This window comes from Lepisma saccharinum, chromosome 2 (genome assembly GCF_977018435.1).
Source record: "Lepisma saccharinum chromosome 2, izLepSacc3.1, whole genome shotgun sequence".
NCBI classification, from domain to species: domain Eukaryota; kingdom Metazoa; phylum Arthropoda; class Insecta; order Zygentoma; family Lepismatidae; genus Lepisma; species Lepisma saccharinum.
The window spans coordinates 47,745,921-47,767,970 of record NC_139230.1 but is presented as its reverse complement, the minus strand read 5'-3'; positions in this window follow the sequence as shown (position 1 = coordinate 47,767,970).

The following is a 22,050-nucleotide window of genomic DNA, read 5'->3' as shown; positions in this document are numbered from 1 at the left end:
TATCTAAACTTCTTCTCTCCATTTAAACATCCAATTAATTTCGACAAGTAAGGATCACTCTGTTGTCCTCTTTTCCATATCTCTTTACCGTTGAGATCTACGGACGGCGCAGTTTCTTTCTGTTCGTCCGTCTGTCTTCCGTTTTCAGTGTTGCCAGATGCATGTGTAAACATCGCTTTCGTTTTCCTTTTCTGATACACTTTACCTTGGACTTTAGGAACCTGATGGTGTTCCATATCGTCCCATCCGGCATCTCTAATCTGAAATATCCTTCAGGCTTGATATCCTCTATCGGATAATTTTCTTGCATCGGAAGATCCAATGTAATTCTCCCTCTCAGAGAATCCCGCTTCAAGCATCTGCTCTATCGCCTGATTCATTAATTTCTTCATTTGCTCAGAAAGTGGCCTAGGTTTCGCTCGGAACGGCTTCTCGTTATTCTCATCCAAACGAACCTCGTAATCCTTTGCTAATCCTGGTTTATCTTGAAAAACATCAATATGCCTCCTCAGTATGGCAATCAATTTCGGCTTGTTTTCCTCCGAGATATCGATACCCTCCATCAGCATGGCAATCCTCGTCTCTTCGTCAACCCCCTTCTCTTTGATGTCGCTGCTACTTGTCTCCGCTCCGCAAGCAGAAACGTTCTCTCGGACTCCTTCGACTCCATTCGTGGTCGAACCCAGTCCCCTAGAACCAACAGCATTAACGCTGTCACGCGTCACCGGCGTATCAAAAAGCATGATTTTCGAAAGATGAGGCTCAATTTCCCATCCTTTACGATGAATCATGGGTACAAGTCCCAGCTTAGCCATTAATGTCCTTCCCATTAACATTTCATGATTAGCATTAGATAACACAAATATCTGATCCTGAGCCTTGTGTCCGTGAAACTTAATATTCACGTAAGCTCTCCCCAAAGATTCAACATTTCCTTCAGCAAGTATTACATTGGTTTTACAACCCTTCAATTTCTATCCATTTTCCTTCATTTTCTCGAAAACCTCCAAAGAAACAAAGTTATTGGACGACGCCGTACCAATACATGCGTGTACTTCCTCCTTAGCCACGTTGCATAAAACAGTAGGTTCCCTTACATCTTTTACATTTACATTTTGAGGTGAAAAGAGGACTAAAAGTGGTAAATGTTGTAAGTGCCAAAAGCGAAAGTGTTGGGAAATCGCATCGTTCCGCACATCAGCCCGTAAGAACGTTCACACTAGTGACCTCTTTACACACAGTTTCAACTACTTAGAGGGCTACCAAAAACTTTTCACGTTTACCACATTATAAAGCATGGCACATTTCACAGTTTAAAGTGGAAAACGGTGTTTGAATTATTGTGGCACTTACAGCGTTTACCAATTTTAATCTTCAAAAATTTTCCTTCTGTGTAAAATTTGCTCTTTCCACGCCACGAACTTGACAAATTCGTGGCGACTCTATGCGATTTATGTTACTTCATTCCCACGTTCATTTATCTTGTTTTCCTTACGGTGATTTGAAGCTCTGCAGCCTTTTTGTCCACAAGTGTAGCATAATTTATTTCTCTGGCAATCTTCCTTCGAAATGAGGTTCTGTTTGTTTTCATCCCTCACCGCAAGCCGCGAGGATGGAGGGCGTGAAGCCACGTGTTCAGCCCTCAAGCGCTCGACTTTCGGGCGGTCAAAACCAATGCTCACAGGGTCCAAGAAAATATCAGATTTCTTTCTCCCCCCCCCCCCTCTAATTAGCATTCCTGCTTAACGGACCTTCTCAGCGCTCAGCTGCGAATTTCATCTTCCGAAACGAAAGATTTGTATCTCTGCCTTTTCAAAAACTCGGCTCTAGCGCATATTCGCTCATTTCTCTCATAGAAGTGAATGTTTTGTTGTACAAATAATTCCTAAATACCGGATTGCAGTGCAACTTTACAAAGTCAATTCTCTCCTGTGCAGAAGCCGAATTCCTTATCCTACTAAAATGCCTGTCAACTTTGCGAACGTATTCCGCCCATTCCTCGTTAACAAGTTGAAACCTCTGAGACAAAAATAACTCTGCTTCTCTCTGATAATCCAATCCATTAAAAGCCTGCAAGAATTTATGCCTGAATTGTTAAAAATCACCAAACGGTTCCGTGAACAAAAACCACTCTCTCCCTTCATTTCTCAACGAAAGAGGAATAAACTGCTACAGAAGATCATCTTCAGCAATTTTCAGCGTTCTCGCGTAATCTTGAATACTATCCAGATACGAAAAAGCATCTTCCTTCCCTACATTTCCCTCAAATGTCGGATGCGGCAAACGAATTTCCTCCATTGTCACTTTCGGAAGACACCTCTGTTCCTCAACAACAGAAATTTCTGACGCGGTCGGGCTGGACTTGCTCCATTTACCAAGCGACATTCTTGTAACTTTCCCTTTTCTGTTTCGCAAGATCATGAGTCCGTTTCTCTCCTTAACTTTCAAAGCATACCCCAAATAAATATGTTAATTGCCTGGTCCCCCCACACTATACCTCCGCACTCGAGGTTCGGTGCACTTCGTACTCGGCTCTGATTTGTCTAGGGGTTATCTTTCTCTGTACGACAATGCACGTGGGTTGCTACAAGTCAACATAATTATATAATTAACTACAAGATACAACGGATAACCTTTGCGAAACCTTTTTGATCAGGGGGTTAAATTACCTTGTCCATGAACTGTGAAATTAAAAACAGAAATTTTTGGATATTTTCTAAAGTTTAATTAACGTAAATTTAAATATATACAAGTCGTATCCGAACGTTCATTTCTCCAATTATCGGGCCGAAACTCTAATTTTGATGTTGGAAATCTCTATTGTTTGTAACTGGATGCTTTACATTTCATGAATTACATCGGGAGTACGCTTGTCACAACGTACTCTTGCGTTACTCCAAGAAACGCCTTAACAGGCACGAGGTCGCCCGACGTGTACATTTCTCAACCTCCACGGTGACAAGGCACTAGGCTGCCCGGCGCACCGTAATTACTTCAAAATAACATCCAGTAAAAACTACCTTTTTACCTGTAAACTGGCCACCAAGGCACTAGCTTGCCCGGCAATCCAATCTCTTACAGCATACGTTGTGGGAGATTTGTCTTCCGGTCCTAGCTGACCGAAGCAAGAACAGCCTCTCCCTTCCAAGTCTCAGTTCAAACAGCCGACCTCCCCTACTCTCATCTGGGAGTTTATATATGTTTGGTTGGCGTCTGTTGCCAACGGCCCTTCTTTCAAAATATTTAATCTTTAACAGCTAAACTACTCGCCTTTTCCTTGAACGATCGAAACACGAAGAAAGAACAGAGAGCTATATTGGCTTTTTACATGGAATATAATACTTAAAAATGCATAATAAATTGAGATACACTAATCATACATATATATGTTTATACAGTTGATTACCTAATTAATTAACATGTTAATAAATATTTCAATAAGGAAAAAAAAAACACTGTTGCCCTGACTCGGGGGCAGGGTAACACTTCTCAGGAAATAGAAATAATAAGTTTAATGTGGGAGGAAGTAGCAAAAATCCGGAGGGTTGCGGTGGACCAGCTGATTAGCGCACCGAATTTGTAGTAATATCACAGGCCCAACGTAGTAAGTCTTGAAGCATTCCTGGCGAAAAATGATGAAAAGGTTCTCTCGGGCTATCGACCAGATAAGTTGCGCAAAAGATTCCAAGTTTTCGGTAGCTAATGTCACTCTCATTTTCAGGGCATCTCATCTTTTTCACAACTGACCTGGTCCATAGCCCGAGATAATCTTTTCAAGGTCCATCGTAGGTTCGATCCCTACCAGCGGCAAAAAGAAATTTGTTCATCAGAAGACGAGAGAAGAGGTGCTCTCTCGAAGCGCAGTGATAGAATGTGTAGTAGATAAAAAGGTAGACAATGGATAATGTTTGATTAAGATTGCATGTTAACAATAAGGAACCATTGCCACATTATAACATTCATACACATACTCAACTTGCTACCCTATGATCCATTCTCTCCTTTCACCGTTGCAAACCAGATGTGTTAAGCCAATGGCAAAGATAATGATAGGAAACTTGTCCATCGCAATTTTCGCTCTTTTTAATTCTACGTCCTTTGTTTGCCTAAGGCATGGAATTCTGTTGAATAGAAGGAGAAGTTGTTCTCTGCTTATCGATGTATTTCTTATATTCATTATCATCACATTGTGGAAGACTGGCTGAATGACAATGGTGAGACAATTCGCCTATTATTTCTTTTGCCCTTGGGTGTACTTGACAATCTGCTTGTTTACTGTTTCATCTACAACTATGATAATCTGTGCAGTGTGCAAACGCTCTTGCACAAAAAAAATTGCATTTCTTCTGTCGTAGACCCAAAAAATCTTAAAAGCCTGATCAAAATGGGACTCTCATGAGAGATAGAACTGCAAGAAGAGAACAGCCTTCTGCAGTGCTGAATCCTCTCAATATTTTCACTAAATATGTTTAATCATAATAATAGTTTACAAAATATAACCCATGTATTCACAAGAACTACATATTTTAAAGCTGTCTGCCTCACCTTGTAAACGATTTCTAAATAGTCTATTTTCTTGTCTCGCTCTTCAAGGATCACATCAGTAGTATAGAAATACGATGAGGACAGTTGGTGATAAGTATTCATAATTCATTTGCATGTACTTAGAATTTATTTACATGTATTTAGAATAAATTTGCATATCATTAGAATAATTTACATTTATGTATTTACATATTTATAACTTTTATGAATATATAATTATTAACTTTATGAAAAATATGTAAATAGAAGGTAATTAGTGTTACTAAATGTTATGCATATGATTTTATGTTAATTACTGTAAAGTAGTTAATGTATAAAACGATAATATTAATGTTTATAATATTGAAAATAAGATTTTACGGTTTATGAAATGGCAGTAATGGGTGTTGATGAAGTTACAATCACGATTTAAGACGGTCCCGGTATTCGAACCAACGATATGTACTGGTAATAATTATAGTGTTCTATGTAATAATGTTATATCGTATGAAAGAAGTTGATCCGAGACACTAGACAGAAGATGGTGAACTCCTTGAACTCCGTGCAGGTAGACGACAAAGGAATTTGGGGGATGTGCGGTCAAGGTCAAATGACGTCAGAACGCCAGAACAAAGAAAGAACCCGATTGGCCAATTAGAAAACGCGTCGGTAGATTTTAAGAACCGGTTTTTCAAGGTTAACTACAACGCAAGAACAGGGGAAAGGTATGCAACATCGTTGCACAGGACAAGGGAGATTGAACCAGATACAAAGGATGTCTGGGACTGCGCGGTCAAGGTTAAATCTCTGAAGCTATGCGTCGCTTGTAGAACCGGTTTTAGCAAATTAATATTCCCTTCAGGGTTGCCTCCAGGGCACTGAATGCTGTAGCATGGGGATTAGGGTAGAACGCTTGCTTGTTAGAATATCTTTCTGTCAAAGTAGCCCAAGGTTACCCAGAACACAAGAGAAAACGATTTTGGGATACCCAATTAGATTGGAGCGAGAATTTTACCCTGAACAAGGAGAACGAAGCGTGAGAGTTTTATCCGAATTAGGAAGAAGGGAAAGCTATCTGGGACTGAGGGGCCTACAGTTTAAAGTGGATTCAATCCACTATTTGCCTTTATCACGGGGTATCGAACCTCGGACCCTTTGATTATTGATTTAGCTAGTAACTTTATGTTACTACATGTTTTCTAACATAATGTTGAGTTTATTTTTACCAAAACTTTGAGTTTATGTCAAATATTTTACAAGTTTTTATGTTTTTTTGCTTAAATAACACAATTTAAACAATTCTAGCAAGAGTTTTTTTTTATATTTTGGACGCACAAAGTGTGTCTTGTCAAGTTTTACCTGGTTATTTTCAAATTTTAGGTTTCTTTTCACTCAAAGAGCACAATTTATTCCATTCAGGCAAGATCTTTTATTATATTTTGGACGCACAAAGAGATGTTTTCAACATTTAACTGATTCTTTTGCAGGGTTTGTAATATTTTTTTATTTACTTTGTTTTGTATCCGAAATTCACTAATTTTTAACTTAGAGTTTAGTATTTATTTAAATCTTTTCAAGAACACTTAAGAAAATGTTGACCAAGACAGTAATTTATTTTATTATAAAACATAAACTAAACGTAACGTTTCAACCTTCTAGCAAGGTCTTCTTCAGACTCTGCACCAACTACAAATTTAACAAGATATAAAAACAGGACGATATATACCGCGTGAGGCACCTAAAAGTACCACCTGAAATAGCGAAGAAACCAGAAACAGTAGCGATGTGAGGTTTGCGGGAAACAATAATATCAAATGGGGCTCGTAAATCGGAGGTATGGGGTGGGTCGAAAAATATCGACAAATGGGGCATCTGGAGCAAAGTCATATTTTTTTTAATGGAACGATATACAATAACATGCATAATATAAAAGAGCACACGCAGAGAAACACAACGCCGTTCGTCTCATGCATCTACTGCACATAGGAACGAAGATATGGCCATGTAAAAATATGTAAACAAACTAACAAGTGGCCCACTTGACCGTCAGTACTACGGCATTGTAAGACTTCTCAGGTGCCTGACAGAACTGCCTTTACGCAGAGCAAGTTTTGATAGCAGGTCCACGAGATCGTGTTAGTTCATAGCAAGCAGTCGTAGTGGTAAGAGCGAAGATTATGGTGTTCACAAACATAGAAAAAGCGGACATGATCCTGATTTATGGGGAATGCCGAAAGAATGCCTCAGAAGCCTATCGTGTGTACGTACAGAGATATCCGTACAGACGACAGCCATCTCGACGTCTGTTTGATAAGTTATTTATTAAATTAAGAGACACCGGAAGTGTAACACCACGAGCACGTGTGCGGAACAAGCCAACTACAGGTGAGGCAGGTGCAACAAATGTTCTCGCCGCTGTTGCTGTGAATCCGCACGTTAGCTCCCGTGAAATTGCCAGGGATGTTGGGATGAGTCAGCGAAGTGTATTTCGCATTCTGCACACACAAAAGTTTCACCCATATCATATCTCCCCCCATCAGGAACTTCACGGGAATGAATTTATGGACCGTGTTCTGTTTTGCACATGGATGTTACGACACGACACACCCGATTTGTCACGTATCCTCTTCACTGACGAGGCAACTTTTACCAATCATGGAAATGTCAACCTAAGGAACATGTACTATTGGTCGGTGAAAAATCCACATTGGCTTCGCCAAGTGGAACGCCAGCGCCCATGGAGTGTGAACGTGTGGTGTGGTATAGTGGGTGAACATCTCATTGGCCCTTTTTTATACAAGGGACACTGAATGCTGACCGATACATACAGTTTTTACAACATGAACTGCCTGTACTATTGGAGGACATACCATTTCAGACAAGGAGAGACATGTGGTACCAACATGACGAGTGCCCAGCTCACAGTGCAAGACGCGCTACAGCATGTGTGAAAAATACATTTCCAAATCGTTGGATTGGACGTGGAGGGCCTGTCAAATGGCTGGCTCGTTCCCCAGATTTGTCACCGTTAGACTTTTTCCATTGGGGAAAGCTGAAGGACATTGTCTACCGGGATGTGCCAACAACTCCAGAGGATATGCAACACCGCATTACTGCGGCCTGTAGGGACATTCCCTACGAGATGCTACATTCTGTGCAACGATCTTTGCGTGGGCGCTTCGTTGCCTGTATCGCTGCTGACGGCCACCACTTTGAACACACACTTTGACAGGTTTTCGCTTCTTACGCAGTGGTTCTTCGACATACTGTCATGGTCATTTTCATTATGCTGTAACACTGTCAAATACATGGTGCTGACGATGTCTACTGTATTTTTCTTCCTTTAACACGTTCTGTCTTCATCTTGTAAAATGGCTTCCGACATCTCATACTTGTACATGCCGTGGTACTGACGGTCAAGTGGGCCACTTGTTAGTTTGTTTACATATTTTCACATGGCCATATCTTCGTTCCTATGTGCAGTAGATGCATGAGACGAACGGCGTTGTGTTTCTCTGCGTGTGCTCTTTTATATTATGCATGTTATTGTATATCGTTCCATTAAAAAAAAAAAATATGACTTTGCTCCAGATGCCCAATTTGTCGATATTTTTCGACCCACCCCATATCTCCGATTTACGAGCCCCATTTGATATTATTGTTTCCCGCAAACCTCACATCGCTACTGTTTCTGGTTTCTTCGCTATTTCAGGTGGTACTTTTAGGTGCCTCACGCGGTATATACACAAACATTAATTCCCTCCAGACTATTAGAAAGTTGTTCTGGAACATTCTAGCAGGTGGCTTTCCCTTGTCAACTGTACTTGTTCCCGAGCATCAAGAGGGGATACACGTTTTGGACATTGTTAAAAAGAGAATGGGACAAGAAATTATAGGAGAATGGGATAGTGAAAGGGTAGTGAAGGCGCTGGTAACAATTTGGAATAACGGTTACACTATAATGGGGGATAAAATATTGTTAATGAGTGAAGGACTGAATATAGGTTCTAGCCTAAGCCCAGCATTGGCTGAATTGGTTATGAATGAATGGGAAAAGAAAGTGATAGAAATAGGAGGTGACAAAATAATTATGTTTTGCAGATATGTGGACGATTGTTTTGGCATATGGAAGGGAACGAAGAGGCAGCTCGACATTTTTGCCAAAGAAATACAAGATGAAGAAAGAGGAGATATTATTGGAACTCGAAATAGAAGAAGAAGACAAGTTAAGCTACCTAGATATATTGTTGAAAAGGAAGAGAGGAGAAGAAATTGAAACCGCTTGGCATCAGAATAAGTGTGCAGCAGGGGTATTCTGCCACAAAAGAAGTGATGTAAGTGAGGTGACAAAAATAAATTTTATAAAGAATATGGAGGACAGAATCAAGAAAATTTGCACGAAAGAATGTAAAAGAAAATGCAAAATAAATAGCCTATGGAAACAGCTGAAAAAGAATGGATATGAGAAGGAGGATAGACTGGACATAAACAGAAGAAGGAAGAAAAGTGGCAGGTGAGATTTGGAAGAGAAAGAAAAGAGGAAGAGAAAGAAAAGGAGAGGAGGTTTGGAATAAGGAGTATGGGGAAGACCACAGAAAAGATTGCAAAGTGCTTAGGAAAGCGGACATTAAAACTTACAGGAAGGGAGGGAGAAGCATCTTAAGAATAGCGAAGAATGCAAGCAAGAAATAAGAAAACAGAGAAGGGGAAGAGGAAGGGATTATCTACGAAGGGAAATGTAAAGAGTGTCAGAGTGTGTACATAGGAGAAACAAAAAAGAGGCTGAAAGACAGGTTGAAACAACATAGGGATGATGTACGACTTAAGAGAGAGAGAAATGCGATATTTAAACCCACGAGAGAAACAGGACATGACATAGAGTGGGATGAGGCTAAGCAGATAGGAAGGGAGAAGAGAATACTAGTGAGAAAATGTAAGGAGGCCAAGGAAATAGAGAAGAAAGGTGAAGAAGATACAATGAACTGGAATGGAGGACTGAAGTTAAGCAAAGAATGGAAGAATTTGTTAGAAAGAGTGGAAAGGACAAGAGAGAAAGAGGAGAGAAGAAGGAAGAAGAATGAAGGAAAAAGAACGTGAGATATAATGCCCAACCACATTTTATATGGAAGTAAATATGTTTAGCCTTTTAGGTGAAAGTACAGTTGACAAGGGAAGGTCACCTGCTAGAATGTTCCAGAACAACTTTCTAATAGTCTCGAGGGGAGTCATGTTTGTGTATATATCGTCTCATACCCTTAGGTATGGGTGGATCTTTTGGGAATGTAGCTCACTAATCATCATTCATCCTTGATGGTAAAGCACTCTCTGCTCGTGATGAGCTTGGTGGTAAGGCGCTAGAGGTACTAAATTTACACACTTGAATGGCAACACATGACACTTGAGTTTCACACCCCTAAATACTGGATCAGCATGGGTAATGTAAGGATATACCTGTCTCTGTACTGCAACTGAAGATCTCCTGGGAGAGGTTATGCTTGTGACTCTACGAAGAGTCTGACTTGCGACTCGCGTTAACACACTCTCCCTAGAACCTCCTCCTCTCTCTCTATTCAATCGTAACTTGCTCCTCAATAACTGAATTAGAACTGACCCCGAACTCTCTGCCTCCCAGACCTTTATTGCAATTCAATTTACTAAACAAATACACAGTCAGGACTGTAGCCTCTTCCTGGATTTCGTCCGTATACATGTTTATACCGCTGATGACCAGGAAGAGCTTCAGTGCTGTCTGACACTGCATTCCTGTGATGTTTCTGAATATTTCCTGATTGGAAAACTATGGTTGAATGACTGGAAGTTGGAGTTCGTTGTCCATAATAATTAAAAGATATTACGGATCGTTACGATATATATCGTCCTGTTTTTGTATCTTGTTACATTTGTACTTGGTTCAGAGTCTGAAGAAGACCTTGCTAAAAGGTTGAAACGTTACGTTTAGTTTATGTTTTATAATAAAATAAATTACTGCCTTGGTCAGCATATTGCGTTTTTCATACAATGCAAAAAAGGCTTAATGGTGTTATAAGAAAATGTACTTTTAGCTAAAAGTTAAGCCACAGAATATATTATTATTATTATTATTATTATTATTATTATTATTACTGCTACTATTATTAATATTATTAGGGTTTACTGATTTCCACTATGCAATTTTTGATTTTGTATTTCTATATTTATTTTGGTTAGGTGATGCCTCCTACGTAAGAAAGTTTGTTTATTTGAGAATTTGCTGCGTATTATTAATTTTATTATTTATTCTATTATTAATATTATTAGGATTTACTGATTTCCACTATGCGACTTTTGGTTTTGTATTTCTATATTAATTTGGTTAGGTGATGCCTGCTACGTAAGAAAGTTTGTTTATTTTAGACTTTGCTGCGTGTTTTGTTAGAGTAGGTAAAATTTCCTAAATATATGAGGTAGGGCTCCATATACTCTTGTTCTTGACTATTTTGGAGATGATACGATCAGCACCATGCTCCAACTGCCTTTACCCCATGTATCCAATATTATTGAGGATTAGTGAATCCTAGTGCCTATTTATGCAGGAGAAAAGGCTGGAAAATTTCGATCTCAGATATCCCACAACTATCTATTAGAGTATTTGAAAGGATATTTTATACTTATTATGTGCCACTAGAATATCAAAGCTTGCTTAATTTTTATGTCTGTAACGCTGTTATTGTATTTTTTGCTAAGGCTTACTAGATAAAGTTCACGAAATGTTTAACAATTCGACTATTTGCACTTATATGAGGCCTAACTTTTACTGTAACTAAAATTATTATGTGTCTATAAGGACTGAAATCCATTTACCGAGAGGTCTATAACTGGACGCTTACTTGTAATATTGTTTCCTTTTCCCCTTAAATATAACAATTTAACAATATAATAACAAATCACAGGACAATACGAAGTTTATACACGATTTAGGTCAATTTTCTAAACCTTTTTACTATGCGGCTGGTTTTCCAACAATCCAGAGTGTCATCACCGCCGCGCGCACGTGTGTTTATAAGCACATGGTGCATAGTGCATAAAGTGGACTTAAAACATAAAATAAAACGTGTGTTTATGACGATGCACAGCTGTGTTTACACTGAAATGTTAAACCTATTCAGAGAGTGAAATATGACTTTCCTTTACTTATTTCAAAAGACGTTCCGCAGGATTACTTGTATCAATTTTATTCCACAACAGAAAATTCATAAATCAGTATCAGCCTATTAACTATTAATCATTTATCGTTAATCGTAAAAAAACATTGTAAATACAGTATTGTTAAAATATTGAAAGCATTCTACAAGTACTACGAAAATGTACACTTTGGAAGCAACATAAATGTGCCAGTCTATTACACTTAATTATTATACACTACATAAAATCGTCAAAAACATTATAAATACAGTGTACTTTTTTGCAAACATTATATAAGTAATAGCCAGGGGCGTGCCGTGACATTCCGTCATAGGCAAGCGATGGGTTAATTTTTCGTTTCGGTTAATTATAACAATTTCAAATACAATATAGGCTTACACACACCCCCATTTACAATAATGTGCATAATGGTGACGTATCGGGCTTGAGTGTGTGAAGTGCATATATACCATAAAATAAAATCTTCACCGCACGGTTTTTAAAAAAGAAAAACAGCCTCTCGATATAAACTCGATGTAAATTCCAACCATGAAGAAAATAACGATTTACCTGATATTTGAGGGCAACTGTAAATTAAATTACGTTCTTTTTTAACCCTGAAAATAATAAACATCCTATTAGCATAAAGTTTCGAATTTAAATAAACGGACGGGTTTCGGTTTCTGACTTAGCTAGAATTATGAATCATGACGACTAACAGGACGAAAGAGTGCTTATGTAATTATCATTCGCTCAATCGAATCGTAGAATTTAAATGAAAAGTACAGAAAAAATATTAAACAATCAAATTATAAATTGAAAAAAATATTACCTTACTTAAGTTGGAATTCCTGCCGTCTGTTCTTCTTGGTGAATTCATCTATCACGTCTCCATAAAAATCTTCGCCCCTATTGCACAGCTCGCTTAATAACGTGCTTTCGATTGAAAGCAGTGCCAAATTTGATAAACGCTCTTGCCTTTGATTACTGCGACAGTAAGTTTTGATTCTCTTCAAGGCAGAAAATGACCTTTCCACAGATGCTGTTGTCACAGGAATAGTCATAACCAGCAAACACAGTTTACGTAGTTCAGCCATACAATCATTGAGTTGCATGTGGTGCAGGCACTTATACAAATCACAAACATTTTTATCACGGAAATCTTCAGATTTATACATTACAGTTAGTTCACTTTTCAGGCGGAGGCAATCAAAATGACGGCCATATGTAGCCTGCAAAGATTGTAAGGTGCCGCCAGGAAAATGTTGAGAATTATGTGGGAATTTACTACTATCTAGCAATTCGAGAAATGAAAGTTTGTCAAGGTTTGCATATCTTGTCCTTATTTGCATAGTGATTGTATCGAGAATTTCAACGAATACTCGTCTGTAGTACCGAACGGTATCCTCATCGGATGTAACACCTCTTTGACGAAATTTTGACAGATTCTTATGAATTTCCATTCGCTTCCAGAACGCGTTGAAACTGTCCCTCTTGTCTTCCATTACCCTCAAACACTCCATTACTTTTTTCTGGCAGTATGATATGTCATTACATTTTGCTTGGAGAATATCGAACAGAACATCATCAATGTATTGGAATATTTCATCAAATAACTGCAAGCAAAAGACAAATGGAAAGCTACCTAGTCTTCCACAAAACCCACTAGCTTCGTTGTAAGTGTTGGTGTCCCAGTCAGCGGGGTTGTCTGTAATTTCTTCGAACAACTCAATTAAAGATTCCCTGTAATTATTAACAGTTTGGACAAGTCTAGAATTGAAGTTCCACCTTGTGGTTGCAACACGTGGCAACCTTTTCTGAACTATTCGGTCTGGTAGCTCAGTGCGTTTGGTAGAAACAGAGAAAAAGGCAGATAACCCAGAGAGCGTTTTGAAAAAAAAATACTACTTTCTTTAACGCTGTTTGCAGATTGCACCAGCACTAAATTTAAGACATGCGCGTAGCAGTGAACAAACATAGCTTCTGGATACTTTTCACGTACTTTTGATTGTAAACCATTCAGTTCACTTGCCATTACTGCTGCACCATCATAAGCCTGCGAAACGATCTTGTTGCCCAAATTAAATTCTTCAATTACTTTGAAAACGTGTTGGCTTAATGCTGTTGCTGTTCTGTCTTTACTGACGTCATCAAAGCAAATAAATCTCTCGCAAACCAAACCATCTGATCTTACGTATCGTAAAACTGTTGAAAGTTGTGACTTATTACTGACATCTGACGCTTCATCAAGCAGTATGGAAACTAATGTGCTTGCTGAGATTTCTGTTTTAATTTATTTCATTAGTGAAGAACTGATGCTTTCAATAAGATCGTTTTGAATTCTGTTTGAGAGCCCAGTAAACACTGTTGCAGTTTCCAAACGATTGCAAACAACAGGATCATATTTACTTATCAATTTGCTTAATTCTACGTAATTTCCTATATTGGTTGAACCTTGTGTATCGTCATGACCTCTAAATGCAAGTTCCTGTTTACCAAGGAAACATGTTACGTCTATAAATCTTTTGAAAATTTCTCTGTTTTTCTTCACAGTTTCATTGTGTTTTAAAACTGCAGCTTTCTTTTGCAGATCTAATTGTATATCAATTCTGGACTTTCCGAATGTCTTCAGTTGGATGCAAGCGCAGATGTGATTTTGGGAACGTTCATGTCTTTGCACTGCATTATAAAAATTGCTCAAGTCACTGTAGCCTGTATAGTTCCATGGTCCTAAATTTGCATTGAACAAAACACATGGCCAACAAAATAATTTATTAAGATCATTGCTGCCACATAACCACATAATATTGTTGTACTGAGATGTTTTAAACTGCCTAATGAAAACTTTCCCATCTTTCTTAGTTGGTTTGGTTATGCACAGTTCAGGACACGGTCGCTCATGGTTCACGAGCTCCAACTTTTCACCATATGTTCTCGAACTGAATGGTTTTGAAAGAAGGTCCCTAATCAAGTCCTTACCTGCACCACTGCAAATCGATGGCTCGTCTGGTATGTCACCCATGGCGGAAATTTTCAAAGTAGAACCATACTTTTACACCAGGTAAAAAAACACGACACAAAAACAGAAAAACACAGCACAGTATCACAGTAAAAAAACAACAAGCATTCGCAGCACCCACGCTTCTAAATTAACCTTCCTTTTCGCAGTGTTACATACCCTCCATATTTCCGAGTAACTGACCACACGACGAATATGTTCAAGTACCGGCTGTGATTTCACTTCTTATAAAATCCTATACGACTGGTGATCACTGGCTAACTTAATAATGTAATTTGTTGATTACTATACAGCTTCAAACATGAAAATGGTACCGCATTAAGTGGTGCTACAGATGCACAGAAAATTCTGGAAGTTAGCAACATTTGTGGACGAATTCTTTCCAACCCCCTTGCCAAAGACAGATGCGGTCTTGGTGTTGCTTGCTCTCGCCTTTTTTCTTCGTGGCCGGGACGGGCAGTGACCATGCAAGAACTGCATAAGTCACTCGAAAAGCGGGGAGAAAGGCGAGCAGCCCTCTTCTTCTAACGCGGTCAGTTGTGCCGCATCGCCCAGCGTCGTCAAGAGTGTAGCTGGTTTATGTTTCAAGCCAGAAGAACAGAACATATGAGAAATGAAAATTCTGAAATGTAAATATCTTATAGTAAATAAATTCCATTCTAATGTGTATAAAGGCATTGAAAAACACGAACTTAAGATATCAAAAGTGTTTTAAAAAACAACGCAAGCGGCGCTTGCCCCGCCTCTCTTTACCGCACGCTTCTGGTAATAGCTACGTATATATAAACACAATATTTCTATACACTTGCACCAATACAAACGTTATTTGAATTCTTGTAGGCATGCAAATGCTCGAAGGCATTCCACGCGTTCTCAGCCATCTTGTCGTCTCTCTCAAATCTCAGTTTTACATAAGTACTAATTTCCCAATGTATATCCCTCATATATACTTTCATCTTACATTCGTTTACCAATCACCTTCCTTTTCAATCGAAGATAAACTCAGCTGGAGCTGGGCAACGTCATAAACACACATGCGCGCGGCGGTAATGACACTCCAGATTGTGGAAAAACCCACCAAGCAAGGTCTTGACATATGTCGCGGCGGAAATGAACCGATAAGAACCCTCGGCACAAAGTATTACTGTTTAATGCCAGGAGTTATTGGTATTTGTATTTGTTATATTATACGAGGTTTATTTTTTACTACAATCACTCTAGGTCTCCGAGTACTAAAATTCTCTCACTGAGACTAAAAGCTGAGGCTGTAGCTAGACACTTAGCGTATATAACGACAATTCACGGGACAAAACAAAGTTCACAGACGACTACATGACTACATGGGCCGTAAATCCACTTGCCAAACTTTTCTTACTATGCTAGAAGAATAATTTAGCCTTATACCCCTTTTCATGGTATTTTTCAAGTATTACTGGTTTTCTTGGGTGCGTCAACACTTGGGTTAATTTGCATTTGCTTTATTATACGAGGCTACAATCACTATCTGAGGACTGAAATCCTCTGATTGAAGCTAAAAGCGTAGGCTGTAACTAGGCACTTAGCATGTATATCGACAATTTATAGAACAACACGAACCTTACAGAGGATTGTAGGTGACGTAGGCTCACACGCCACAGCCTTATTAGCCTGTAAGAATCACTTACAGCTTATGATACGAGGAAATAAGGTTGACGGGTTTGTTTGAACTCAATGTGACGCCACACGAATAGAGTTCACTGCGTTATGTACGTACAGTAACTCTTCGACAAGGGAGTTTTTGAACCTGGCCCACGAGAGAACAACAGAGCTTTGATTTATTCCCTGCGCTACGTTTTCTACAACCGCAGTGGGACATTCCAATGTAAAACGTACTCGCGGACATTTTTAGAAGGCAACTTTTAATCGGTCAACCCTGGTCCAGGAATTGTAAATAAATTCAATCCCGGACTGGGAGAGAAAATCAGCAAACGTAAATGAGTTCTAGACAGTGTATAAACTTATCATATTTAAATCATTTCAATTCGGTCCAGGAACCTTTTTTCCGGATCAATTTAAATACTGTCCAGGAACTTTTTTCGGATGAATTTAAATTCGGTCCAGGAATCCTTTTTCCAGAATGAATTTCATTTCGGTCTAGGAACCTTTTTTACGGAAGAATTTCAATTCGGTCCAGGAACCTTTTTCCCCACATCAATTTAAATACGGTCCCGGAACCTTTTTTCAGAACAATTAAAATACGGTCCAGGAACCTCTTTTCAATATAACAATACGCAAGTCGGACCGAATTTAAATTGTGCGAGAAAAAAGGTTCCGGTCCTGCAGCGGAACCCAATAGAACCCATTAGAATTTATGGGTTCCTGAACCTATATCAACCCTTCTTGAAAGTAAAACCCACCGTGTAATGAAAGAGTCTCGGGTTGAATTCCTGTTCACGTTCAGTGTTTCAAATCTCTCTCAACCGTAGGCCCAATCTCGATTAGTCTATCTGAGGATAAAGTGGACTTTGTAGGGCTGTGTGTGTATTGTCCTGCGTTTTGTCCTTATATGTGCTGAATGTCTCTTTGCAGCCTCAGCTTTTAACCCAAGTAAGAATATTTTAGTCCTCAGACACGTGTTTATTAGTTATTGTAAGGGGCTGGCCCCGTATTATGTGACGGGTGCAAAATAGCCTAAGTGCTGACGCACCCACAACTTTCAATTCAATCAATCAATTATAAAGTGGACTTGAAATTAAAGTTCTGTGCTCCCACTGTAGTTCAAGCCGGGAACCCATGATCAATTTTTAATATGATTTTATATAGGGACACATGCAAGAAAGAAAGCTTTGTGTTCCACACATCGAGATCTAAATGTGCTGTTATTAATACAAAGACCGAAGTACATTTTAATTAATTTTTTACCAAGCTCGTATGTTGTGCAATTTCTCAACACTTGAATAAATTATTAGACAAGGATAGTAGTACAACATTCTTTGCCAAAGTAAAAAGTAAAAAGTTTTCCCGTTAAATCATTTTGATGTTATGCAACAAAAACGATTTTCCAGAAACATCTTGCATAAATTTCCTCTCTTGGTACATCACTTAATGAGTAACAGTCAGCTTTCCCCCAGCTGACACCGTCTTCGCATAGGTCAACCACAAACAGAAATGAATTAGCAGAGACGCGGGACCAGGCTTTACCCAAGGTCTTCCCATCCAAGCTGATAATTAAGCAGAGATAACTGCTCGACAAACATCTATCTGGACATTTCTTGAAACAAGCAGGAAGAAAAGACAAGGTGGAGATGGGGAAATGAGGAAATCTGTTAGCAGAAGGGAAATCGATAGCCTCCATCCTGCTGCAGACAGGAACAAGACCCAAAGGGAAGTACTGTTTGATATCTCAAACACATTTCCAGATAATTGTCGGCGTCTCTTTGTGACGGAGGTCATAACGATAGATTCATGATTAACCATTGCTTTTTTAATAAGCTACGAATTAGCTAGATACATTTATGTTCTAATTTTCATTACCTCCAGCTTATAGTTGCCTTCAAAGTTCAGACTGCATGCGCTATGATGTTGGTTGATTTACTTAACCTCGTCTATTACTATATAATTTGCGTAAGCGCGATGGGGAAGATGATAAAGTGGCGAAAAAAAAGAGATAGGTTATGGGAAGAAGAAACAGATTTATTTTTGTTAAAATTGCCATCCTATAATTCACTTCAGTTTACTGACGAGAACTACATAAATCCCCCAATCAGGAGCGTCAGTCATGGAATATAAACCAGCAGCCTACCGAATACAAGTCCATCACTTTAACCATTCTCTAACTCGTATCGCATGTACTAAACAGTAAATAGAAATGTGTAATCCAAACGGTAGTCCAACAGGTAACGCATGTGCTCTTTTGTATTGATCAGGTTTTAAATTATGTGTTCGTTAATACAAAAAGGTGCATTTAAACAATTACTGAATTAAATAACTCTTACAAGAACGAATATCTCATATATGTATGAATGTTTATGATGTGTATGTACTTCATTTGGAATATCACTAATGTTGTTAATAGAGAGAAAGATGTGGCCCCTTCATGTATTTCCACATCGATCATTTAAAAACTGACTTCAACAGACTGCGATGGTGGCTTAGCATTATCATTCACCATTACGATCAAATTAATAAAGTATTTAATCAATTTTTCACTTTCACATGATAAAAGGTTGGTTATTTATATTAATTGCTTAACATCATTTTCCCCCGCACAGTAAATGTTAAAAAATATTTGTATATTTGTTACTTTCAGCCATAATATAGCAAACATCAAAATATTTAACACTGTGTTGTAGGCACTACTGTGTGTGTTCAATATCGTACTCTTCCTGCAAAAGGTGTTTGTGTATCTATATTCGTTGAATTTAAAAGAGATACGTAAAACATAGGAAGAAATTGTTTATTTTTTCAATGCCTCCCATTATCTACTATTCAAATATTTATTTTTGAAGGAGCAATGTCCTAATCTGATATCCAAGTAAGATAAACTGGTTTAATCGCTATTGTTTAGTAAATTATAAGCTTGGCATATACATTTAACGAATATAGAACAACTATATTGATAAATTGATCAGTATTAATTTTGGACTCTATATTTTGCACTTTAAAAGATGTGTGTGCATGTATTTGTAAGAATGTGGAATTTAAAAAGAAATTACTTCAAGAATTGAATTTCAAATGTAAGGGCACATAATTTTCATAGCATATTCGATATCAACCTGTCTCAAATAACTAGACATGGAACATGACATTCATCTTCTTTAAAAAATTTAATTCGTGAATGCTATTTCACCGAAGATCATCGTATTCAATTGAGTAACTTCGAACATCGAATAACATACAATAATTTAAAAGAAAATATAGCACTACCACTTTACATAAAAAATTCTGAGGAAAGAGGACCGTTCTATATGATGATTACTAAATAATGTGATGCTATAAACAATCCAATAATACAGTCATGGACACTTCTGGGTTGTAATCATCCCATTAGAAGTCAGTGGGGTTGTTACAACCCAGAAGTGTTCGAGACTGTACAAAGTATCAATGCGCACTTAAAGAGTAAGAAAGGACAATAATTTTCAGCTGTAATGAAGCACGGGCAAAAAGTTGTGGGTGAGGCTTTGAGAACTGGTTGTGCTGAAAATTCAAAGGAAGAACGATCTAATGAGTTCATCAAAAAACCTTTCAAGAACTGAAGATTTTGTAATTTGAAACGAACAACTAGATAAGCCTCTGGTTGGGAGGGTGATTAATCTAAAAATATATCCGGCCTGATTAGCCAGCAGAGAGTTCGAGAGAAATAGAAATCTCAATTAATGAAAACTGCTGCAAGTAGAAACGTTGATTTCATTCCTAACAGAAGTGTACTTTGTTTTTCATTGCCACATATGCACGTTTCTTTCTTGTTTCTCATTGCCTGTAATTCTCGTCATCATTTCTTAATTTGCCCTATACAGTACGGTATTGCGATGACGTACTGTATTCCGGACAAAGCATGTGGCAACATGGCTATTTGAGCTATCATTATGCCTTGTACTTACCAGTTGAAAATGCAAAAAACTTTAGACTGAAACCCACATATTTTTACTCTTACCACTAATAACGGGGTTGTTCTATGGAATTGGACTTTTTGCACAATTCGATAACACTTCGCGAAAAATTTAGTACAGTAAGTAGTGGATCACTGAATTCTCGGAAAATGTAACTTGTATTAGAAAATTCTGTTTTCTTATAGTTATTGTTAATAGTAAAAAAAATAAGTTCTATGCGTGAACATGTAAATTCAGCTATTACTTATCATCACAAAAGTTACATGCAAACCTTGATTTGGACAACTTCCTTCTGCTTACATATCGTCTTCTATTATTTCCATTGACCGAAAATTCATGCTACGGACACACAGATACAAACAGACACACACACACATACATATATATATTTTCTATTTTAACAAAACTCTGTGTATTGTAAATAATATCCTAACATAACCTTATGGTACACAACACTATGATCGGAAGAATGTTTTAAACATTGTAAATATTCCCAAGAACAGATACAGTCACGGACAGTTCTGGGTTGTAATGATAGCATTAAAATTCAATGAGGTTGTTACAAGCCAGAAGTGTCCGTGACTGTACATGCCCTCTTGAACTCCAACCAACATCTTGATGGTTATAAGAAATTTCTCAAGAATATTTGGTATGAAACCAATCATTACCTATCATGATCGTTGGTTGGGTACTTTTGATCAGTATTGAGATGAGCTGTAGAGCAGATTGAAGAAAGGCACAACGAGAACATTTTTGAAACTAGCTCGTTGCTATCTTGCGTGTTGTCTTTTTACATATAATTTATTGGACGAGTTATATTTTTGTCCTTCATGGAAGCAAGTTCAGATCTGGGCTCCTCAAAGTATCTTGCTCTTACATACACATCTCTATTCTTTGATATATTTCCAAGAAACGGAGAAAAGCTGGATGGAATCTTGTTCGAGTTATCTCCTCCGTATCTGAATCATATAAGGTTTCCAAATTTTGATGCATTTCAAACAAAAATACTTATATTTGTTATTTATGTTTTAAAAAATAATATTTTCAAATCTGATATCAATCTCTTTTTACAGTAATTTCATGTACGTTATTTTTAGCATGAATCAATAATTTCTGAGTTTCAATTCTGCTTTTCTACTCAGGGGCAATGTATTTAAATCTTGAATTTATTGTTCGTAAATTCTGTTATCTTACTAAGTTTATAAGTTTCATAAACAAAAGCATTCATATAAATTTTACGTATTAAAATAAAATCTTCCTACAATGTAAAGTTGTCCAGAGTTGCATATTAGTATCTTTACAGACATACGAAATAAATCGAACAAACATATTCTCGATCTCGGTTGCGATAAATACTAAACTACAACTGCTCTTATTGAACCCACTAAAACAAACTTGCCGAATATATTGGCACTTATGGGAACGATTTCTTGTCAAACTTTACACAATAACCTAACGTCGTCGCCTTGCGATCAAGGGTGGAGGCACATGGCATAGTGGTTCGGATCCCACTTTAAACTTTAGGTCCAGTCCCGATTAGCCTTTCTGTGCATAAAGTGGACTTAAAACCATAATTCAATCAAATCAATTTACACAATAACCCGGAATTTGATTGGAGTGAACGTATCTACGCTGAATTGATTTCTAATAATTGCACACTTGGACATACTCGTACTAAGAGAACGGGAAACAAAGTTAGATTTAAATGAAGATTCAAAGAGACATTAGAAAATATGTTCGTTGACACGCAGACTGTTG